We start from the raw sequence: 25903 nt of genomic DNA on the forward strand, positions 1-25903 counted from the left end.
AGTAAGAATATGAAAAACAGTATGTAGGATCATATCCTGTGTGATTATAGTGTTAAAATTGGAGTAGGAGTGATTGTGGAAGGCTGTATCCATCCTGCTCCCATGACCTACTGCCCTACTTATGTGCACTCGAAGGATGCTCTCCACAAGCTGTTGCAGTATTCAGATTATACCATGGAACATCTTAAGCCTCAAACTGTTATTCCTGACTCTCTGCTAAGCTATATCACTGATCTCTTTTACTCGTCCTTTTTCCTGACAAAATTGCTGGTGTACTGGTTTCTCTTGTGTGCTGGAGAAACAGCTTTCTACAAGGAGAAACTCCTAAATGAGAACTAATGAAAAGGCACTGAGAAGAGAGGGAGTTGAGGGAATCTCTGATGGCCACTTTAGAGCCAGAGTGTGAAGATCTTCATTTTCTGACAAAAATGAGGCTCACTGTTTCAGTCCAGGTTTCATCTAGCAAAAGAAGCTGATTTTTTCAATGACTGCATTTCTTGAGGAATGCATTTATCTTGGGACAATTTGTGAACTTGGGTAGAGATTTTAAGCAGAAAGGAAGGTGATGGAGGAGGCAAAACTCTCAGGAGGTGATATTACTACTTTTTCTGACACCTACTCCCTTATGTATAAGAATGGGAACACTCACTAAGGTAGGTGATGGAGGACCCAGGTTCAACTCTTCTGCAGAGGTACAAGATTACATTGTTTCCACAAGAGAACTTCCAGAGACACAAGAACTGTGTGGGGCAGAGAGGAAAAGGCCTTTCCTGACAGTATAACACTGCTTTGCATAAATAATCCTTAATGAGGGGATTGTAAATCTGCTTTCCAATGTCCCTGATGCATATCTCCACAGTGACAGTCATTTGCTATTAGCAGATGTCTCAGTATGCCCTGTGGAGGGCACAGCTCCAACACAAGTGATGGAGCAGCTGCTGCTCCAGAGCTGAGACTTTTGTGTCCTCTTTTGTGGCATAATGACATACTTTAGTACAAAAGCCCCGAGGCTCCATGCATCTGGAGCAGCTTTAGCAGGTGGAAGTATGAGGCCAGGAACATCAGGGAGCCTACAAGCAGGAAGGGAATCAACTCTTTGAAAGGGTAGATAACAGCAGGACAAGGGGAAATGGTTTTAAGTTGAGGGAGGGAAGATTTAGGCTGGATGTCAGGGGGAAGTTCTTTACAAAGAGAGTGGGGAGGTGCTGGAACAGGCTGCCCAGAGAGGTTGTGGATTCCCCATCCCTGGAGATGTTCAAGGTCAGGTTGGATGGGGCCCTGGGCAGCCTGGTCCAGTATTAAATGTGGAGGTTGGTGGCTGTGCATGTGTCAGGGGGGTTGGAGATTCATGATCTTTGAGGTCCCTTCCAACCCTGGCCATTCTGTGATTCTGTTATTTTGCAGGATGAAGACCTGAGGAAGGTAAGATGCTGAGAGTGCTATTTCATTTCTGCTGAAGGTGTAACCTAGTTATGACTATTCCATTCATGTCTGCCTACTTCCATGTCAAAAAACGCACTGCTTCTCTGGTTGTTCCTATAAATAAAAGGCCATTTTGTTATGTATAAATCTGTCCTGTGTCTTTGTTTCGTTTTAAAACCCCACCCTGTGATGAAATTTCAAAGGAGAAACATGTCTAAGCAAAGAAGAGCTGTTAACAGCTGAGAGAACAGACATGTTCTCCATGATACCTTCAGAAATGGTGACACCAAATCAGTCAAGATTCACAGACTCACAGAATGATTTGAAGTGGAGGAGACATTGAAGCCCACTCAATCCCAAGCCTATGGTGCGAATAGGGTTGCTACCCACAAGATCAGGCTGCTTAAGGCCCCATCCAGCCTGGTGTTGGATGCCTTCAGGGATGGGGCATCCACAGCTTCTCAGAACAGCCTATGCCAGTGCCTCACCACTCTCTCAGTAAAAAACTTCCTTCTAATATCTAATCTAAATCTCCCTTCTTTTAGCTTAACCCCCCCCCGCCCCCCCCATCCTATCACTATCAGACCATGTGAAATGTCAGATCTCCAGCTGAAGCATTAAGGGACAAATAGCAAAGCCTCTCATGTCTGGATGAAGGCCTTGAGAACCATGAAGTCCTCATGAGGAGGTCCTGGAAGCTGCTAAAGAGCAAGATCCCTTCTTCAGAGGGAGATGAATTAGGACTTCTCTGTGTTTGATTTCAACCCTTTTAGCCACAGATTTACCAGTCTTTTGTGATCCGCGTATGAATTTCATGGGCTTTGATGTTCCAGATGCACAGATTCACATCTACCCTCGAGTTCCTGAGATGCCAGTTCTAACAGATTGGAGCTGTTTTCTGGGGAACAAAGGTAACCTTTGATATTTCAGTGAGAAAGAGAGTGAAGGAAAGGAGTTGTCCAGCATTGGTTCCAGGAGAGCTGGACACTGGAGTGCCATACTTTAAAAGAATCCCAGATGTCAACTGAGGGCGGCCATGTCATAGCCAGCACCTCTGACTTGAGGCAAACTGGCCAGGAGATTTAAGGGTAGATGATGTGTCTGATTGTCATTGTTTAACTCAGCAGGTGTCTCATCATGTCATAGTTTTTGCTTATTCCCCTCCTTCCCAGTGGGATGAAGAATAAAATCAGGGAAAAAAAAAAACAACAAAAAAAACCCAACAAAACAGAACTCACAGGTTGAGATAAAAGTATTTACTAAAATAGAGAAAAGGAAAAGGATAAAATTATGACAAAAATATATATATGTATATGTATACGTAAATGTATATATCAACTTATGCACAAGCAATTGCTCATTACCTCCCAACCAGTGCCCAAATTGCCCCCAGAGCAGTGGAAGAGAGCAAGATTAACTCCTACCCCCCTTCAAAACTTCTTTTTGATGTCATATGGTATGGAATATCCTTTTTGCCAGTTTAGTCTGCTGTCCTCATTCTGTTCCCTCCCAGTTCCTTGGGCCCTTCTCCATGAATCTTGGCTCTGCACAGCAATGCTTAGCAGCAGCTGTAAGCATTAGCATGTTATCAACACTGTTTTTCTGCTAGAACCAAGATATAACATCATACCAGACAATGCTAAGAAAACAATTCCATTCCAGCTGAAAATAAGACACTGATGCTGAGTTTGTCCTAGGTGGCAGCTGTATTACTGAGTGAGGATATGCAAAAAAGTTATGCAAAATTTTAACATCTGCAAAACAGAAGAATGCCTCCTCCTCTACTGATTCAATAAGTAAGGAAAATTAGATGTACCACTTTTTTTTTTTTTTTTTTTTTTTTGAATGTACAATAAATAAAATGCTTCTGCTGCTTCTAGACAAGAAGTTCTCTTAAAATAGTTATCTAACCTGTACCTTTCCCTTTCAGCTGCTATAATTTCTCTGCCACTCAGCAACCCAGAGAGCAATGCTCAGCATGTTTTACAAGCACTTTATGTAACTTGAGGAGAAGAATAAAAAGGTCATCTTTCTAATACTGTGTAATTCTGCACAATATTAAGAGCCAAGGTACTTCTCTTTTGTACCAATTGTACTGAAAAACAGGAATGAAAGTCACGAGCTTTTAGGAAGTATTCTGTTGGGCATCAAAGCCAGGAATGGGCCTTGGCTGAAGGAGAAATAGTAGGTGTGTTTTCAAGTTGCAACACTTCTATTATCTTGCCAAAGTTCTATAGCATGTACTGTCAGCTGTTTCCAGTGGATCTATGTAGTGGATGTGCTTTCATTTTAATGTCTGCTATAAATATTGATTATCTGAACAAATGATGCTAAAGCAGCTAAGTGATGTTAACCCATCTTGAAAAGATAATTGGCCAAATTCATTCCTGATGTAAGTATTCCAATCAGTGAAATTCTGTCAAGGACAAATTTCTCTTGAGAGAAGAATTCCAAGAGATGTGCCTGTTAAACCAAAGCGGTTTCCAAGAATAAATTAGGGAAAACAAAATGAAAAATTAGGGAAAATGAAGCAGATTCCCTCCCCTCCCCAAAGCCCCACAGCTTAGCCAAATTAGTGCTCCTGCTGGGATCCAGAAAGACATCAGTAGAAGGCAAATTCTTGTGGCAGCATATTGTCTTTGCTCAAGTGACTGGGCTGCAGAGACCGCTCCGGTCCAGTACCTGAAGGGCTTGGCCTGGGTCTCCCCTGAGATGCATTTCCATAATGGACTAGGGTCAGAGAGGTGCCAGGGGAGTCCATAGAGACCTCCTTACCCTCTATACCTCTCAATAAATCCTGGCACTGATCTATACATGATGACCTTAACCATGCCTATGGCTAGTACTGCTTAGAGTGCATGTGAATGGGAAACAGCTAGTTAGTGAGATCGAAACAGAGCTCTTTTTATCTATCAGCATAAACATCCCCAGGGGGCTAGATTAAATGTTTGCTTGCTGGGGAAAACAGACTATGCCAGCAGAAAGGATGAATCACTTGTATAGACAGATGCATCTTGCATTCAGCTTCTGAGCCTGCCAAACTGCCCTGCACCTTATTACCCAGGAGACTCAAGTCTCTATGTGATTTTCTAGTTCTGGCAGATATTTTTCGTCAAGTTCCATCTAACTTTCACACTCCTTAAATGCTAACTTTCAACTCAATGCCTGCTCTCTTTGTGGCATTTTGTGCTTTGAGATTCCTGGGTGAATGGGTTGATCTGTAACGTCGGTAACCCTAATGAATAAATAAAAGTCAATTTGATATTTTGTAAAGTAAAATAATACAGCTGTTCTTGGTAATATGCTAGTAGTTTTACCTTTACAGCAATTCTGATCTCATTTTCAGTGAGTTTTCAAACCTATCTAATATAGATGTGAACGAACAATTCATTATGAATAATTTATGCAGGAGATTTGACCCACTTTTCAGTTTGCAAATTACTATAATTCCTCTGTAATGACTGCATTTTTTCTCTCCAGTTTTTGCCCTCCCAGTGTAGATCGAAGCCAAGTAAGGGTATTCTAAAATAAATGGTAATTCAAGTCTACCTACTGCTTGCTTCTAGGCTGTGAATGTAACTTCTCGATGAGCAAATATGACAAAAAATGACATTGTGATTTAAATGTTGAACTATTCCTTGTTGAAGAGAAGGGATAGAGGCAATTGGTTGTTTGGTGGCAGTTTTATGGTGCATTTATAGAGTTTACTGGTCGTTTGCATCTTCTGGCCAGTCATCTCAGCATTACTAATGTTGCAAATTGCTTAACAAAGTTGATTTTTGCAAAGAATTAAAAAAAAAAAGATGAAGAAGAAGAAAAAGAATGGCATAGAAACATCAGTGTGAACTACAAAACCTCCTCGTTCCAGAGCTTTATCTTTGAGCCTCACTTGTAAAAAATCTGACTTCTTTCCTGATTGATGAGAGATGTTGCAAGCACATTTATCTGGGCTGGTTTAGAAGAGTTCACTTCCCTCCCCCCCCCCCCGGAAATAATTTAAACAATGAAATGATATATTCACAGTCTTTGTCATGAACTATGTGGTAACAACTCTCCCTCTTTCTAATTAATTATAACATCTAAGTAAATGCTGTCCTGAGACGTTGGGCAGTTCACGCACATTGCTCTCTATACGCAGTTTGAAAGAGTTTCTTATGGCAAGTGGGGAAATTAAGCCATCTCCACCTGTAATAATCCCAGTGGTTCTGATGTTGAGATAGATGCCGAGCAGTTCTTTGGAGATCGTGCAACTCTTCAATTAGTTCTTTTGTTTGCTTTTCAGAATACAATGTGGCAGTATGTATTTCTGCCTCAATAAGGTACAGCATTTGGCACTGAGCCTTTTTAAAGAGACTCTTATTCCTTTGATAGATAGCTTGGTCATGGAAAGGGGAACATAGCCTCTGAAAGAAATGGGAACAATGTACAAATGAGGCAGTAAAAATAAATGACACATTAGATTCTGTAGCCAAGCAAGGTGCTACAGCCTACATAAAGGCAAAGATGCTGACTTCATAGGACCCTCTAAGCAAAGCTTCTGTAGGCAGCAGCAATTTAAAATTACTGGTACATTAACAAGAGTATGTGTTAAGTGAATTTCTGGTAAATATTGGTAAATGCTGTTCTCATTAAAAGTCAATCTATTGTTGGCACTAAAGTCATTGTTTTCAGATATGTGTACATATTGCACCATAAAAAAAAAATGTCGTTCTGGCTTATCATCTGGCAAACAGAGTTGCAGCAAGAGGTGAAGCTTTAGTTTAGCAGATGCTGAATGGAAAATCCCTTTAAGCCAATGAAAAGCCATACATATATAAGAAGACACTACAATAAACTTTTCTGTTATTTTCCTGCAGAAAGGCAGAGGAAGCAGAATTTTTGTTTTTAAGAAATGTTTGAAGTGAGAAAGTGCTACTAATTCTGAAAAGTGATGGAGGGCCGAGACAGAGGGCTTGGGGAATTTTGCATTTCAGATGTTGGAAAGTAAATTCTTGGAGTCTCCCTCACCTGTTTGGTTTGGGGTGGACAGTCTTTTTTCTGTCATGTCCATGTTGTTCTTGGTTACTTATATCCAAGTTCGTAAATGGATTGGGGCTTCCATTTTTTCACCTGACCTTGTAATATTTGCTGAAGAAGACTCATTCTGGAAGACATTCTAGGGAAGCACGACTCCTCTAACAGATGTTGAGCTAGCAAAAGAAGTGGGGAAATTTGACTTTGGAAAGCATTATCTAATCAAGGACTGGACCAAAAATATTGTCTTTGACTTCTTACTTATGCATGCACTGGCCAGTCCAGCTTTGTTTCAGCAATTTGACTGAAGTGTTAAGTCTCAGTGAAATGTGAAGGATCCCACAGTGATGTGAATAAGGATACTAAGATCTGTACACCCCAGAAAATGAATTTTTAACTGGAGAAGACATCAGTGGAATGTGGAGAACAATAGGAAAAGATTTGCTGAGTCATGTAGTGGGTTTCATTCACTTTTTTTTAGAGGCAATTTTGTACTTTGTCATCAAGGCTTATAGATAGAAAATGAAATTACCCTCTTTTAGCTTTAGTTCTGTTAAGCTTTGCTTCCTAAGCATCTATGAACTGTTATAGTATCCCTGCTTCCTTACTGGTTATTTCATGTTTGTATGACTATCTTCTTATTAAGTGACTCTTGGGAGACATGACTTTTTTGGTTAAAGACTCTTTCAGTATCCCATATTGATATGAACTATGATCAGACTGACTGAAGGGAACACGTAAAGTATAGTGTATGTAAAATAAAGCACTTTTGCCCCAGAATGCTTGTGGTTACACAGGCAAGAGTTTCTGAGTGACTCAAAGGTCCAAGTAAAAGAATGGTGATAATACATTTGCACAACTGTAATCTTGGGGAACATTATGCAAATGAATTGAGTTCTGCCTCTTTGCTGACAGGCTTTATAAACAGTGCCTGTTGACACACAAGTCTTGGTGTCATAATGGTGAAGCTGATTGGACCTAAAAGCTTCCTTCTGAAATGTGAGAGTCAAGTCGATGGGGACAGTCTCTTTTTAGTGGCATGCAGCAGTAGAACAGGTGGCAGTGGGCAGAAACTGGAACACAGAAGATCCATGTGAACAAAGGAAGAACATCCTTACTGTCAGAGTGACAGAGCAGTAAAACAGGCTTTCCAGAGAGGCTTTCCAGAGATTCCTTCTCTGGAGATACTCAAGACCTGTGTGACCTATTGTAGAGTACCTTCTTCAGCAGGGAGGTTGGATTCAATGATCTCTGGAGGTCCCTTCCAACCCCTGCAATTCTGTGTTTCTGTACTACCATTTGGAAAATCTCACATGGCCATGCAGCTGGGGCAGATGCTAGAGGTCAATAGTCCAACTATGAGCCGGGAATATGGCCTGTGGTTAACTATAAGGAAGCCAGGAAAGAGAAAGAGACAGTCTAGTTTCTTGAGATAATGGTGTGGAAGGATTCCTGGACTGGCTATTTGTCTTTCAGAGTATATTGCAGCTTCTCTTTGTGCAGTATATCATAGGCTGAATGAAGAACATGTTCTCACTCTTTAAGTGGGCCTATTGCCCACACTGGGGTCAGGCTGCAGGAGAATGATCCAGAAACCCCACTCTGGCTTGCCAAAAGTAATTTTTTGGGCGTGGTTGTTCAAAGTGCTGTCATTCTGACAACACTTAAGAGATGCTGTCAGGGTCAACACAGAGAGCTCCTATCTTGGAGACAGCCATTGTACATGTTTCACTTCATGAAATAGTGAGGGCTGAAAGTACTTTTCAACTTCTCGTTGCAAGTACTGAAGAAGACTGTGTGATCTCACTCAGCAGGAGATGGATACTATCATCTACAGTGCAGATGTTTGGTGCTTCTTTCCAGTCATGAGGAGAAATTGTCAATGAAGGCAGACCAGATGAGCATACTCTCTGGGTCTAGTTGCAGTGTCCACATAGCGGTCTCTGAGTAATCTGCCTTATGATAACGTGATAATTATTCCTTGTGGCTTCTACCCACAGTAAATCTTGTACACAGAGGAAAATGATAGCTTATCACTTAGTCAAGGAAACTACCAGAAAAAAACTGTAATGGTGGTCTAGCAGAAATGCAGAATGTTTCAAATGACTTAATATGCCTGTTTGAATGAAACACAGCAAGTACACATTCAGCTTCTTTCAAAGGCAGGTAAAAATTTCCTTCAGCATGTATGTTTCTGAGTTTACAAAGTGCTGTGCACACTTATGGTGTTTTCATGAAAACCCCAGAGAAGTGCAACGGCTTTTTCAGTGTTTAACTAATATATCCAGCAATAGCACTAGTGGTTAAACCAATATATTTGTGTGTTCTCTTTTGAACATTTCCTCATAAGTTTTTTTTGTACTGTATTTTCAGATAGTTTTCAACTCATATAATTTCATTGCTAGTATAGGAAATAAAGAAGTGCTTTTGTAAAGCAGGTAGTGTAAGATAGTGTTTGACCTTTTTTCTAATGAAAAGACAAAGTACAGAAGAAACATAGAGTGGATGCTTTTGTCTCAGAGTGAAAACAACATACTCTATGCATAATTCCAGTAGTACCTGGTGATTCAAAACATCATACTGAGAGGGATAGTGTATAGAGACAGCCACTGTAGCTCTAGAAACTCTTGTCCATTGATAGACACAAGATATTGAAGTGAGTGTTGCAAGGAAAGCACATTTATTCACTCTGGCTAGAAAATATATTCTGGAGTGTATGTTAATGCGAGTATTCTTCTGAAGAATCAGAACTCATTCAAATGAATAACAGATATGCAACCCACTGTCTTTTAAAAACAGCAGTACAGGTTCTGGTACCTATCCATGGAGGTAGAGACCTAGGTTCAAGTTGGTTTTGTATTTGACAGAACTCTTTTATACCCCACTGGAGGGTCTTCCCTCCAGTGGAAGGGAAGACCCCTTCCTCTGCCTGACGATGCAGAAAGATGACTGAATGAGTTCCCTATCCAGGGTGTGGGTTCTTACCTGGAATAGTGAGTTTCACACTTCTAGGTTGCAGGGGACCAAGGCTGTTCACTTGCTGAACAGAGTATCTAATTCACTGTTTTCTGAACAACAACAAAAATAGATAAATAAATAAAATCAACAATCCTGCCTTGTCTTCTAGTAGACCGTTTAACATTATGTACCATTTTGACAATGACATTATGTTGCAAAATGAACTCACAACCAACAATGCTGAAAATGCAAATATGTACCTTGAAGATTTGAAAAAGACAAGAGAAATAAAAGATTTCTGGTGCCCTACCTCTTATGTTTGCCTCTGGTTGAACTAGATGTATTTCACACAACATGTTGGCTACTGTGACATCCTTTTTAAATGGATTATTTCTCCGAATATCATACAGGAACCTGGATTTTTAGACTGATTTGTGATCAGCACTTTCACATCTGGATGTCTCCATAGCTGCAGTGTGGAAGAAAAACAAGGTTTAACAGAAAAAGGCATGCCATGGGGAGTTGGCCTGGGTGACAAATGGGGCCTCATGTTATCTTTTGTATAATGCATTTCCTGTGGAGGAAACCTAAGCAATAATATTCATTGTGGGATATCTTAGTATATCCCTTATTTGTTTACAGAACAGTGTGGAAAACAGAACAAAATAAGCTTTCTCACTTCGTCCCTTGGCATCGTGACAGTTTTGTTGTCTTTACACTACAGCTTCTATGAGGCTTCCAGTGGGACTGAGTACAGCAAAGAGAACAGAGAAATGCTCTTTTTACAAGTGATGAACATCTGCTTAATGCTGTTAGCAGCTTTGTCATGCAAACGCCTCACTTTTTACCAGTTTCTTCCTCCACAGCCTCTGTTTCAAAAATGTTTCCATTCTGGGGATCAAAAGGCAAATATTCCATGGTAGTCAAAAGCTCCCTGACAGTTTGTTTAGATTGGAGCAAAGATTCAGTGACTCCAGTTTAAGACAGTGAGGTAGTTCATTCTTTGAATAGACTGAAGTAAAGCTGCCCATAAGATCAAGCATCACGGCCTTGTTTCTTGTTGTCCAGGAAAGCAAAACGATCCCTTGCTGACCAGAAAAGCAAGTTCACAAGCTCTGGAATGGATTTAGGAAGGAACTGCCAACTCTAGATGAGATTTAAAATGACCACAGCCAAATTAGTAATTAGAGAAACAGGATCCTTGGGATTCACAGTGGCATTTTCTGGTCTCCTGATATCTAAAGTCATTGAGATAAATGAGTCTATTGAACATTTGCAGTAACTCAGTTTCAGTGAGTACAAATACTTTAAGATTAAATCCAACCGCATAGAGTGTCATGAGATGGACCATATAAAGCTTAACATAATCAGAAAACTGTATCTATTAAAGACAATTTCTGGCCAGCTAAGCCATTAACAGTTAAAATGTAAAAGCATTGGCCTGAAATGCTGAATCTAAACAAAGCAAAGCAGATGAAACACATTACTTTGTGGTATTATTATACTCCTTTATCTATAACTGTGGACACCTCAAACTTTTTTTCTCACTTAGTGATTTGCTGCTTGAGGAAACTAAGAGTTCCAGAACACTGACTGTAGCAATGCTTTAAGTACACTGGCCATATCAACTACCAAAAATAATGAAGATCTACAGCTTACAAGATAGAAACATACTTCCTCCATTGCTTCTTTTAATTCAAACTGATGGAGTCTTAGAATTGGCTGAGTTTTGCATAAATCACAAATGGTAATACTTTTTCAAGGGTAATCACAACATTAATATCCCTGGCAAGGCAAGAAATAATTAAAATGTAGTAGAGTCCATATAGAAGTTTCCAATATTAATGTGAAGCACCTTTAGTCAATAAAAATGAGCAGTATCTTTGGTTCATGGAAATGAATATTTTAAAACAATATTATAATGCATTTTCTCTCAATTGCTTTTTTGCTTTTTTCTTCTTTTTTTTCCTCCTTGAAGTCTTCATTCTTCTTGTTAATAATGGCATCTTCTTTCTCCAACTAATAGCTTTCATTTTTGTTTTATAAGAGCTGGAATGATGACACATCTCCCACATCCCTCCCCCATCACTGGGCAGCAATATATAGCTCCATGGATACATCTCAGATCAATTGGGTAGCAGATTGCTCTTTCCACAAAAGGAATCAGACTTTAAATTCTTTGATTACAGGCCCATCTCAACTGCCTGTTCACACAGAAGAGTTTGTATAAGAAAACTGAAACTCCCCACAGAAGGTGGCAAGCTCTGGTACATGTCTGCAGCTGTCGAATACAGCAGCACTTCAGAGAAATACTTTCACTTTCTCCAAGATCTTTTTTTCTAATTATCTTTGAAATGTAGCTCTCTTTGAGCACGACCCCATTAATACACAAGTTATTGTGATATTTCTTTACTGTTTACTGGCATGCATCCACAATAGACCTGAAATGCAAAAGCAGAATAGAGGGAACACTCTGGAGTCCTTATAAACTAGTAACAAACAAGTATTTGGATTCAATACCACTATAATGAACTTCAGATTACGAACGAAATAGCTAATTAACCATATATTACTTCCTTCCTACTAGCATAAATAATAGGGATGGAGTTACATATTCTTACCCTCTTCTTGGATCTTCCAAGGCAAAATGGCTATTTGCAAATAATTGAATTGGATGCAGAGAGACAACTCAAGATAACTCAACGGCTTTACCATTTTAAAAAAGAAATTGGCTGCTTGGGAATAAGTTAATGGCACAAACAAATGCCAGCATTGGAGAGTTACTGTCAAAGCCAGGTTTTGACATCTGATCCCTGTGACTGCCAACTTTATTCAATGAATGATTGCAATGGATGACTGTGTTAAAAAGAAAATAGAGGTAGAGCTGAGTAGGGATGCAAACCAACCACCTTTTCCTCCCACCTCTTCTGTTCTTCCACCCCCATATGTCACAGTGCTAGTGAAAGGAATGGTATCCTGCCAAATTAGCAGTCCAATCCCATGCCCGTGACAATATTTTTGGAATGCAAAAGCAGTTCTAAAAGCTAAGCTTGTATCAAAGTCTAATCTGTGACCTACAATGTGGGATGTGTTTGGAGAAGAGCTCAGCAAACTGGCTTGTTTGAGTCCAGTAGAATCAGGTCATCCAAATTCAGTGTCATCACGTTGTTTTAAAAATATTTTTTACTGCTCTGTAAATGCAACAGTAGATTGTGTCAGCAGACTGCTGGGAAAGCCATGGCACACCTAATAGCCATCAGCAATGGCTGACTGAGAACCATGACATTCTATATTGCTGTTTGTTGGCCACTCTTCTTTTGGCATTTATTTATTTATTTGTTTGTTTGTTTATTCATTTATTTATTTAAGAGTGTTCTTAATCCCTTCTTAGGGGCTTATACACTATAATAAATAACTCCCATTCAGAGCTTGTCCACATTTTGATGCTGAGGGAAAAATTCCTAAATTAAACATAGAGATTTGAAATTGATTACTGAAGTTACATGAATCCCCCATGCCAGTAAAAACTACTGTATGAAATGAAGTATACTTTCAGTTACAATAATTTACTTCCCTTTGGATTTTAGAAGAAAAGCAAATGAAATTGAATTTAGCCCTGTTTAGCTTAGTGTCCGTGTAAGAAACTTAATCTAGTTTTACAGCTATTTAGACTTTCCTGAGAAAGATGACAGAAATTTAATGGGAGAAGATAAATAGAGACTACAGACAAGTCTTTTAGAACGTGTAAATTCTTTCTTAGTTCCTGACCCTTTTCAAGAGAAACTGCATAGTCAGTGACCGTTTTATGTAATTAAACTGCCATGGGAATATTGAAATAACTTGCAGTGTAGGCCTTACTCTTACTAAAACATATTCACAAATCCTTTGTGAATAGATGGATGTCCTTTGAAATCAGTGGATTACTTCAAGTATATAAGCCAATCACAGAATCACAGTCACAGAATGTCAGGGATTGTAAGGGACCTCTGGTGAAGCAGGAGCACCTAGATTAGGTCACACAGGAATGCGTTCAGGCAGGTTTTGAATGTCTCCAAGAATCAGACCCCACAAACTCTAAGATTCTGTGTCTCATTGTTCTGTTACGATCACCACGAAGAAGTTCTTTTTGGGATTTATGTGGAATCTCCTATGTTCCAACTTGCACGCATTGTCCTTTGTCCTATCATTGGATGTCACTGAGAACAGTCTGGCTCCATCCACTTTTACATATTTATAAACATTAATGAGGTCACCTCTCAGTCTCTTCTTCTCCAAACTAAAGAGACCCAGATCCTTCAGCCTTTCCTTGTAAGGTAGATGTTCCACTCCCTTAATAATCTCTGTGGCTCTCAAGAACTTTCCTGTCCTTCTTGAGCTGAGGGGTCCAGAACTGGACACAATATACCAGAAGCAGACTCACCAAGGCAGAGTAGAAGGGGAGGAGAACCTCTTCAGACTTACTAACCACACTCCCTCTAATATAGCCCAGGATGCCATTGGCCTCCTTGGCCACAAGGGCACAGTGCTGGCTCATGGCCATCCTGCTGTCCATCAGGACTCCCAGGTCCCTTTCCCCTACGCTGCTCTCTAACAGGTCAGTCCCTAACCTATATTAATACTTGGGGTTGTTGTTGCCCAGATGCAGGAGTCTACATTTGCCCTTGTTGTATTTAATTAAATTTCTCCCCGCCCAACTCTCCAGCCTGTCTCGGTTCTTATGGATGGCTGCACAGCTCTCTGGCATGTCAGCCACTGCTCCCAGTGCAATGTATTCCCACATCCACCCATGTTCATGTTCACAAAATACTGGCCTTAAAATAAAATACAAGAAGGAGAAGAAGGAGAGGCCTAATAACTATCATTGATCAGTTCCTGAGTATCAGCAGGGTAAAGAGTAAAAATTTTTCAACACATTTCACCATGCTACAACTAGGCATGTATGCCGTTATTCACTTATTGCAGATTTTGGTGACTAGCTGTAGACATCTACTGTGAACATCTATATCTGAACTTTCCATCTATGTCTTCTATTAGCCCGTGGAAAGAAGCAAGAGCTTCTCAGGTTCTGTAAATCTCATCTTGAAGTAGCTATGAAGTCATGCTCTAAAAAAATCTATTTCTCTCCTTAACAGAGGAGCCCTCAGTTACACTAAAAGTTGGTGTCTATTGTGTGGATACCCTAAGCCAAGTGAGATCAATTAGTCTCTTTGCTGTACTGCATTCCCAGAGACTCAGAAGAATATTCAAAGAGTGTGTTTTCTGTCCTCTGGCAATGCTAAGTTTCCTCTGTTCATCATGGTCATGTGTGTCTTTGAGAAAAGTTTTTGAAAAAGAGATTATTTCATTTTCATCTCAAAGTTTCTAAGTATGGCAATGACCAATGTAATATTTATGCAAACTTGGATAACTAGTTCTCCTCCCATGAAGAGGGAAGTTACAGAGAGAGAAAGAATTGCTGTTATTAAGTTTGTTTACATTGTCAGCGTAATCTACATCACTTTAATATTCTACTGGACACCACCTTACTTTCAAAGGCCCAAAGTAAATGTTTTTTTTTCTCCAACTGCTTGATTAATAAAACATACTGAGAAGATTTCTTCATTCAGGAGATCATTATAATTCACCATTTCATTCTAAGCTTTATTTATAATCACTTTATGCTTTCATCAGAAATTCATTTAAAATCATTTTATTTTGCATATGTAATCAATAAAATGAACAAGCCAAATATTCTAACACAAGCTTATTCCAGGTATCTGCTTAAATGCATTTCATTCACCTTTTTTTAACAATGTACTATGTGTCCACATGAGGTACACAGGCGGGGCTATATCCCACTTACTGTGTGAGAGGGTTATTTAAGGATAACCTTTCTACCTTCCTCAATTTGTGCAAAAGGCTTTGCAGAAGAATCATAGAATTGCTCAGGTTGGAAATGACCTTAAAGATCATTGATTCCAACCACAACCTAACCATCCTACCCTAACCCTAACAATCCTCTGCTAAATCATGTCCCTGAGCATCACATCCAAGCAGTTTTTAAACACATCCAGAGATGGTGACTCAACCACCTCTCGGGGCACCCTTTCTGTAAAGAACGGTTTCCTGACATCCAACATAAACTTACCCTGGTGTAACTTGAGGCCATTTCCCCTTGTTCTGTCACCTGTCACCAGTGAGAAGAGATCAACCCCATTTTTGCTGTAAGCACCTTTCAGATACTGGAAGAGAGCAATAAGGTCTCCCCTCAGCCTCCTTTTCCCTAGACTAAACAGCCCCTTCAGTCTCTCCTCATTAGGCATATTTTCCAAACCCTTCACAAGCCTTGTTGCCTTTTTTTGGACCTGCTCCAGCACCTCCATGTCCTTTCTGTACTGATGTGCCCAAAGCTGAACACAGCACTCGAGATGAGGCCTCACCAGTGCCAAGTACAGGTGCAGGATGGCTTCCCTAGTCCTGCTCACCACTCCATTCCTGATACAAGCCAGGATGCCATTGGCCTTCTTGGCCACCTGGGCACACTGCCAGCTCATATTCAGCCAACTGTCCATCAGTGCACCAAGGTCCCTTTCCATCAGGCAGCTTTCCAGCCATTCCTTCCCAAGCCTGTAGGGTTGTCTGGGGTTGTTGTGACCAAAATGCAGGACCCGACACTTGGCCCTATTGAAACTCAAACAGTTAAGACATCCATAATGGCCTCGTTCTTTGTCTGCCAAAGGTTATGGAAAATTTCATGTGTGAGTGGTCTCTGCTGTCAGATTCTCAAAGATGCCCCCCAGAAACAGTACTGCACAAGTGATTTCCTAGTGATTCAACTACCCTCTTGGTTTTAAAGGACAAAAAAATGACAGTGCCATGGCCTGAAGCACACCCCTTTTTTGCTTCTTCACTTTTAAAAGGACGGAACAAAATACAAGATGTACTATTCTATAAAGCCAGTAGGAATGTGATTAGCTCCAAGCAGTAGCAATGGCCTGGAGATGAAGCCAAGCATGTACTGCCAGTTCAGACTCTGTCCTTTCCAGATACGAAATCCAGCTCTCCAAGCCGATGAGACATTAAGATTACTGCAAAAACCCAAAGTGAAGCCAGTCAAGGTGTATGTGTCAGCCTCAAATGTAGTTCTGAGGTGATAAATTTGGTTAGCTGTCTGCATATTTGTCATTTCCATAGACTCAAGACTGCAAAAAAGCTTTTATATGTGCTCAATATTGCTGGATTTTTGGTCCTAGAGAAATTTATTACACTTGTCATTGAGTTTCTGTGTGGTATATTGTTAAGTGGAACAGTTCAGAGGCCGTATGGGGATTCCTCCTCTCTCAAAAGGCAATAGTACAGCATTTTATAGAGCATCCTGGTCTTTCCAAAGGAAAAAGGTGCCAGGTACATTTCTCTAACGAGAGTCGGTGCCAAACAGTCTGGTAGTCCAGCTTGACCTCCTGAGTGTAGTTCAACTCTTGCAGTGACAGCCAGGAGATGAACTGGATTCAGAGCCATCTGGAGAAAACAAAAAGGTGGTGAAGGCTGGACAGAAAGCAAAAGAACACCTCTATAGCTCTACACACAGCTCCAAATTTTAAAATGTTTTATTACAGTACCAACTTTACACTTACGCTGTGCAGATAACCAACCAGCCAGATTTTGTAAGGTAGCTAGAAAGCATTTAGAAAGCGCTAGATTGGAAACACATGGAACATGTGTGAGCATCCATCTATTCCAGTATATGATGGCTGATTATAACAGATTAGGATTAATGTTTTCTGGCTTTCCTACTCATCAAAATTCAGGCTTGGCCAGGAAAAGGATGTGTGAAACAATATCAAGGTAGAACTGAAAAATTCCTGAATTGTATTGCAGAAGTTTCATCCTCCTGCTCTCTGCTCAGTTTCACTTTCAAGGACTCAAATAAACTGTATTTAAGAATTTCAGCTTCAGCTTACATGCAGTTTGATACAAGAGATCACTTCTCTACCATCCTTGCGGAGACTGTTGCTGTCCAGTGAGCAGTATGCTCTTCAGTGTGTCCAGTGTGTCCAAAGTATGTATATGAAAAATATAAGTAAAGTATCTTCTTGCAATCTTGTCTCAGTTAAATTGAGAGGGTCAGAGTTTAAGACCTTCTGTCATGTTCTGTTTTTCCCAATGACAAGACTTAGACAGCTGTTACTGCAAGGATCATGTCCCTTTGATAACTGAGTTTTTGAAGCCAAATCTCAACTCTGGGTTTCACCCTGAGAGCTGAGAGCCCCCGCAAAGACCCTGAGCAACATCATTTTCAGGTTCTCATGTCTTCAAAACTGGATCATCCAAATATCAAGACGTATTGAAGAACATGGAGAGAATGCATGTGTGAGGTGACATGGAGAAATGGTTATATATGAAAAGTGGCTGAAGAGCACTAAAGGTTGAAGGAAACCCATGCTCAAAATTTTGCACAGTGTTATTGTATGCACCTGCATTTAGGGGCGGTGATGTAGGGGAAATGAGAGGATTAAAGGCTTCTCACAGTCCACATTCTTTCCATGATTATTTAAGCATTACTCGAAGCAGATTCCAGCTCACGCAAATATCCGATTAGTGCAGCTAAGACTGACGTGGAACAGGCGCTTAGTGCATGAGGCCAGATTTATTTTGCTGGAATCGAATGTGCTTAGGAAAAGCATTTTGGTCCACCAAGGGAAGGGAGAAGGTTTGGGTAATTCAATTCCTTCCCTAACTTTTTTTTTTTTTTTTAATTCATTCAGAATAGAGTAGACTTCACAGCGTCGGTGAAAAGTCTGGATGAAAAAGTTTTGCTGAAGTTGTAGTTAGCGAGGAACATGAAAACTGCAGTTTGTAGGTAGTTTATTCAGGAAAAATGTGCCAGTATAAAGTTTGGTGCTTACAAGCATGATGTAATGCTGCCAGTAAAATTGTTCCTTTTTAGGACATGAGCTGCATCCCTGTTAGGGGGCTTTGACAATCTAATTTCAGTACTATAGACTAAGCTATAGAAAGACAACTGCTTCGCTGTGCGGTTTTTATTTGCCAGCACGTCTTTGGAAAAATGTCTAATAAATCCAGATCACTTTAGTAAGGACTAAGGAAGAATACCTCCCATCTGCTCCTATGGAATGGAGAAGAGCATCTGAACATGTGCTCTTGGTTGAACTGAACACAGCGATGGGCTTCAGGAGAGCCTGGGCATGTTCCAGCCAGTGATGGGCATTCAGTCCATGAGGGCAGAGCTACCTGAAGTACTGATTCCTGAAGCCCTGGCCAAGTGGCCTCCAGTACCTCAGCTCCTGGTGTTTCACCCTGCAGATCCATTGTTATTGCACGGCACTTCTGACTAATGCAGACATAAATCAAGTATTGGAGTTAAGACTTTGGGAAAAGAGGAAGCCTATTAAAGCATTTTTATTCTTCTTTCTTATTTTTCTTCAGCCTTACTTTTTGTCATTGAGAAACACAGGCATTTTTCCCACTTAAGACAAAGATTTGAAGAGTGATTAGACTTGCACTGTGTATTTCATACCTCAGTTACTAACTGCATTTATTATTTCATAACAGATTTTATTTTCCACTACGTGAGCAACCAAAACAGCATGACTCCTCCTCTCCCTTCAGGACTTCAGGACTAGAGAAAGGCTGATGCGATGCAACTGAATCAAAACTGTTATGATGTTATTGAAGAGTCTCCTCTGTATGTGAGCAGATATGCGTGGGGGAAAAAAGTGCCTGTAAGGCTTCTTCCTGGGCTGCAGGAGCAAGGACAGCTCAGTGATTCTATACTAATTTTTTACACAGGAAGGAAGAGTGCTGAAGCTAAACTTTGGGCTTCAGCTGTCACAAAGTTGCTTGAAGGCTCTGGCTGAGCTTCTGTCACTGTCAGTGGGGAGAGGCATTCTCAGAGGGCAGTGCCTTAGCCATCTCTCTTAGATATCACATACTGTGAGAGATAGCTTTCTTCCTCTCCCAGAGATTACTTTAGACCAGATATTTAACATTTAGTTTACTGAAGTGCTGAGATGACTTTCATCCTAAATTTCTGTTCCCAGTTCTGCCATCTCCAATGTGCTACAGCCAGGTTTATGTCAGTTTGTCTGCAAGACAAAATCCTATTTATAAAACCAGAATGAAATACCTTTTCTACCTCATGATATCATTTTTGTAGTTATTTCAATAAATATTTTTGGTCAGTTTCTTTGGTACTGAAGAAAGAAAGTACTAAAGATCCTAAAAATAGTCATTAAGCATTACATGAAGTGTTTTCACACCATGTATAACCCTACATTGAAAACGTGGCTCATAATTCTGTGATAATTTTTTGTCAGGTATGTTCTTTAAAAAGCCTTAAGAAGTTTGGAAAATATGAATTCACTGAACAACTTTTTTTTGAGAAGTCCTGGTAAGTCTGTATCTTTGGGCTGATTTTACACCAGAGTTAACTAACTCACAAGGCTTAAAATGACTCTGTTAGACAGAGGCCAGACTACAATGCAATGTGGGGCATCCTGATTACAAAATCCATTACTGGTTAGATATCTTGTTCCACCTGGAGTGGGGAGAGAATGCCATAGTGCAGAGTAGCATGTTCTCCTCTGCTTGTCCTTCTTTCCTCTCAGTGTTCTACTCAAAGAGAAGGAGAGTTTGCGGTGAATTGCTTTTAAAAAATTAAAGATCTGCAGAAAACTGCAAGCTGAAATGAACAGTTCATGCTCTAAATGGAAAACGATCTGATAAGTGTGGTGCTTTTTCCATTTAAGAAACCCAAGTACCAGAAAAATAGGGTCTCCGGGTGAATTATTTGCACATACATGGGACTGTCTCAGCACCTAAAATTAGTTCTTACACCTCCTGAAGTGAGGTTTGTTGTGCTAACCACACAGTTTTCTCCATAGTGAACAAACTACTCACAGCAAGAGCAAAACCATCCAGTAGTTCTGTTCTGAGCTGCAAAGAGCTTGGGACCTCTTGTATTCTTCTGTAGAGTTGCCTCCATACAAAACCTCACTTAAATATTTACATTCATTCAGTTCATACTGCTGTGATACCAATTAAAATAACATCTCCCAGCCCATCTCTATCTGTTGTCTGGGAGTCCTAATACACCTATGACCAATAATCCTGAACTATTCTAATGTGAGGCAGTGAATGAATTCTTGTGAAGCTATGTGCGCTCCAATAAAATGTACTCAGCTAAAAAACTGTGAGTCTGCAATTCCTTATTTACTGGAGAGGACAGGCACGGGGCAACCAGCAACTTCACTGCTGGAGGGAACTCCAAATATGTGTGACACTGAGTGATGCTTAGAAAAAGAAAGTACTAAACCTGGTTTTGCATGTGCCTGACAAATAAACAGGAACTGTATTTCTATACAATGCCTTTAGTACTATCCTTAGTGTCCCTTAGTTGATATTATTTTCTCTCTTTAGTTTGATTTGGACATTACCAAAACAACTGTTAAGTGGTGTTTGGAGGAAGGATACAGTTCTTGAGCCTGAAATTAGTCTGTCTCTTCAGCCTTCAAGAAGGGAACAAGCTTACTATCTGGCTGCTGCCAGAGTTCCAGTATCTGCCTTGCCAAAACTTGTCCTGATTGCTGCTTATTTCTATAGCCTAAGCTTCTCCTGGTTCTGCAGCTGGCATTCAGACATGAGTAATGATAGTCAGGCATTTGTTTTTCAGGTGAACATCCATACATCTCAGTCAGGGGACAAAAGAGCAGCTCAGGGGAATGCAATATATGAATATTTACAGTCACACAGAACACACGATTTTCTCCTCAATGCTTGAAAAAGCCAGGCTAGGTTGGCAAAAGAAAAACATTAGTCCTGGTTTAGTATTTGGCTGACAAACAAACAGGAGGTGTATTTCCATTATAATATTTTCACTGACATTTTTAGTATAATCTATTTAATGTAATCCTATTTTGATTCATAAATACTTTCTGACATGTATTTGATATGCAAAATATACTCTGCATGTATTTTTATAACCAAATGACCCCTACTCTTTTCTTTCCTTTAGGGGAACAACAAAATATTGAACAATAACTGGGCTTTACATTTTCAGGCAGTTTTATATAAATATATTCAAAATTAATAATTCATTAGTTTGTATAATGAAACAATAAGCTAAAGCACATAGAGGATGACCAGTTTTTCCTTCCTTTGGAAGTATCAGCACCTGTGAACCACGCTGATCTGAGTATTATCACTGCTAAAAATACACACCAATGAACATTAAAAAAAAACCCTGCTCATTATGAAAATTCTACTCATTAAAATAAAAATAGCACTTTGGAAGTCTTTAGGAACTGTTTGCATATCAGAGAAAGGAATCCAATTTGGAAGAACTCTTATAGCACGGTTTACTAGCTGGTTTGCCTGAGATTAAACTAATCAGCTGGCACTGAAGGAGCTGGCATTTGGTCTTACTGATGCATTACAAAAGCGCACTGTTGCATTCCCTGCTACTGTAAGCTTTGATTAAGGTTTTACATAGCTGATAGAAAAATGCCTTGTTGCAGCAGGGAGAAAATTTACATTCTCTGGGTCCATGTGGTTGGATGTTATGAATGAGAAAGGATTGAGTCAGAAGGAATGCGATCTGGATTAAAACATGCAGATTTCTGCTTGTCAGCTCTAACAGCAGAGCAGAGTTCAATTTACCTTGTGCTTAGTAAGCAGTAACATACAAACAAATAGGATCTAAGAAAAGGGAGGGGGTGAGGAGAAAGCAGAGACTGCCTGGGGAAAGTAGAGGAAAGTTTTCAGCTCACCACCAAGTTAGGGTGCAGACATTGTGCTTGAGGGCAAGGCTGCCAGAGGGTCATGGGCAGCCTGGGGGAATGGGCCAACAGCAGCCTCCTGACATTCAAAAAGGAAAAATTGAAAGCTCTTCTCTGGGGTGGGGAGGATCACTGGCAATAATACAGGCCTAGAAGAGCTGCTGTAGGATAGCTCTGCTAAAGCTGTCCTGGGTGTTGGTAGATGGGGAGATAGACATGAGCTAGCAGTGGGCCTGCTCAGCACTCATTAGACCACTTTTAGGACATTGCATCCAGCTTTGGTCCACTCAGTTCAAGAAAGACATTTGTGAATTGGAGGGAGTTCATCAGATGTTACTATAATGATAGGGGGCTGGAGCATTTGCTCTGCACAGAGAAGCTGAGGGATCTGGGCTTGTTCAGTTCGGAGAACAGACAGATGTGTTGGGATCCAGTAACACGCCCAGAACCTACAGTGAAGATGAAGCCAGACATCGAAGTGGCGTCTGGTGGGAGGTTGCTGAACTCATAGCTAACCATGCTAAGGCAAGTGGTTGTACTAGAAAAATGAGGTCTGTTGCAAACTGGTTCTATAAATAGCAAGATAGAGGAATAAGACAGGCCACTGAAATGAGATTTAATGAAATAAAATGACTAGAACAATTTATCTGCCAGAGATTCTTATGCAGAAATGTTTGTCCTGGTCTGGATCACAATTGCTTTCTATGCACCAGTTTTGGCAGTACAAAGAGGCGACATAGTGTGTCAGCAGATAGATTTCCTGATGGATAAGCACTCCAAAAACGCTGCCATCCCTGGGAGGAAAGAAAAGTATGTGAAATTTCAAAAGACAGTGAAAAATGGAGAGAAAAAATGAGGAACTCTGAAAGAGTTGACTTGTCAGGGTACCTTTTGAGACTGGGAGATGCTCTGCAAGCACACGTCAGACTGGAGCTGGACACTGGGTTTCTGAGTTCTGATAAGTAGCTGATTTGAAGCTTGTTTACATACAAGAAGAAATGAAACCAAATTAAAGAGCCTTAAAAGCACTCTGGTTGGCTTTATGCAGAAGTGACTGAGTAAAGAAGAGTACTGAGCTTTTCGGTATGGGAGAGATATAGACAGGTTGGAACACATCCAGAGGAGAGCCACAGAAATGATTCTAGGAATGGAACATCTCTCCTACAAGGACAGGCTGAGGGTACTGGGGCTGTTCAGCTTGGAGAAGAGAAAAATCTGAGGAGACCTGAGAGCAGCCTTTCAATATCTAAAGGGGAGATACAGTAAAGAAAGGGACAGATTCTTTAGGAGGGACTGTTATGATAGGACAAGGGGAAATGGTTTCAAACTAAAAGAGGAGAGATTTAGGTTAGATATAAAGAAAACTCACTCTTTTACAGTGAGTGAGGTGAAGCACTGAAACAGGTTGTTCAGAGATTTGGTGGATATTCCACCCTTGTAGACATTCATGGTCAGGCTGGATGGGGCTCTGAGCAACACCTGATCTAGCTGTAGGTGTCCCTTTTCACTGCAGGGAAGTTGGACTATATGCCATTTAAAGGTCTTTTCCAGTGCTAAGGATACTATGATTTGTGGTGGTTAAAAACTGAAATAAGAAGAAAAGATAAAATGCACAATTTAAAGTTACAAGAGAACATGAGTCACATGCTGAATGCCACAAAATCAGGTCTCAGGCTGAGATACCATTAAAATACTCTAGTTAAAAATCTGCATTCTGTTTTAGAAGGAAGTTGCAGCCAATTTGCTGATTAATCCTTGTTCAATCCCATAGAACAAGTACTCTTTGGCCTACATAAAAAGCATTAGAGGCTAAAACTCCAGGGCCCTTGGATACATTTTTTAACGAAGCTATTTTAATCAGCACTGAAGAATTAAATATATTCAGAGAGTCGGTATGTTTTAGGTGATTTCTAATGGATGACTGAGCCTTTCATTTTATATCACCAATTTGAACACTGCCCAGCACTGAAGTGCTTGGATATCATCACTACTATCTGCTGGTGTCTGTCCAATTTCCAGCTGTGAAGTGTCTTTACAGGAAAAAATACCAGTGTCACTAATTTGTGTCTTTATTGAGAATCAGAATAAAGTGGCAAATATTGAAATATGCGCGAGTCACAATTTCTTGTAGACAGAAATTGAGTGCTACAATAAGATGGAAGCATTCCTCGAAAATTGCATGTGTATTTTCTTTACATGCATGTACTCATAATCTGCCAATCAAACTTTCTAAAGCTCTTTGCATCACAACTTCTGCTTCATCTAGTGTTACTCTCAAAATATGTTTTTGTATAAGACTTCTTTGGATCAAAAACAGGGTGGAGAACTGCATTCCCATTCTTAACCACGCCTCCTTGCAATCACAGGATGTGAGAGCCCAGGTACCCACCAATGCCCACAGCTCTCACTAGCTGGTAGCTTCTTTGTGTAAAAAAAATTTTTCAGAAGAATGTCATTGAGTAAGAGCCCAGGTACTGAATCAATTTCAAGATTTGTCAGCCCCTCTGTATAGAAAATAGGAGAGACTGACCTTTTTTACTGGATTAGGACTAGAAAGGGAAACCAGATCTCTGCACATCCCATCAGTGGTTGAAGTCCTGGTCAGCCTCTCACCCTCAGCCACGTGAAGTGGAAGAGTGCGTGAGAAGGCTGAGAAAAAGCCTCATAGCACTGAGAGTAAAAAAGATTCGATTTCTCCCTCTGCTAAATGAGCAATGTGCAATGAAGTAGAGAAGTTGTTGGGACATTAGAATGAATGATGCAGCCAAACATTTTGTGATGCAGTCCACTCTAAAAATAGAAATATCTCTTTTGGCAACCTCATTTCCATGAGAGTGAAATACTCACCTAACCAATCCACTAGCCACTCTACGGTCTATTGCTTGTGGTCATAAATATACTTCATATGGCTTGGTGGTAATAAAGTTACTTAGCTGAGGAGGTTGTAGAGAGCTTAGACAAAATTGGGTTGGGTAGTCAAGGGGGAATATGAAATGTTAGATATGTAAAAGTGTTTTTTGTCTGTACGTTTGTTTGTTTGTTTTTCTAAAGTGCAAATCTTCCATTCGAATTGATAGAACTTGTTAATGATTTCACGTTTTTTACCACGACAAAGATGTTTTCAATTAAGCCAATAAGCATAAATATCTTCAGCTGGAGAAGATAACTTGTCTTATCCTTCTGTCTCTCTCTCTCTTTTTTGGCAGATATTTTCCTCTGTGGTTAACTTGAAAATGCAGCACCCACAGGTGCCTGTGCGCCCTGAAGAAATCTTTTCCTGGAATTCAATTCCTAGCTACTGCTGGATGGTGACTGAATGAAAACAATCAGATATTTATCCTTGCAGGCTCAGCCAAGTTGGTGGGAAATGGAGCTTGTACTCTCTCTGCTTTTCCACCTGCCATCATCACCTAACTAATCAATTTATGCAATGGTAACACTGTTGCTCAGCTTTGTCATTAGCTGTTAAAAACATGACCGGGAAAACAAATGCGTTGTTACATTTTCCTTCATCATCATATCAGTTGATTCCCAAATGAATGACAAGAGTATTCAAAATTGTTCTGAGCAGGTTTAACAGCTGTCAGGAAATTTAATTGGACTTCCGTTGAGTAGTTTTGAGTATGGGCTCCCTTGTGTCTCTGTAAATATTCTCACAGTCCTTATAGCAGTGTCAAAAATCCTGCATGAAATGTCTGTGCTGCCAAAGAAAGGGGGATTAGTTATAGTGCAAA

Source organism: Lagopus leucura, unplaced genomic scaffold (genome assembly GCF_019238085.1).
Source record: "Lagopus leucura isolate 7727_CA_CO unplaced genomic scaffold, USGS_WTPT01 Super-Scaffold_100001, whole genome shotgun sequence".
NCBI lineage: Eukaryota > Metazoa > Chordata > Aves > Galliformes > Phasianidae > Lagopus > Lagopus leucura.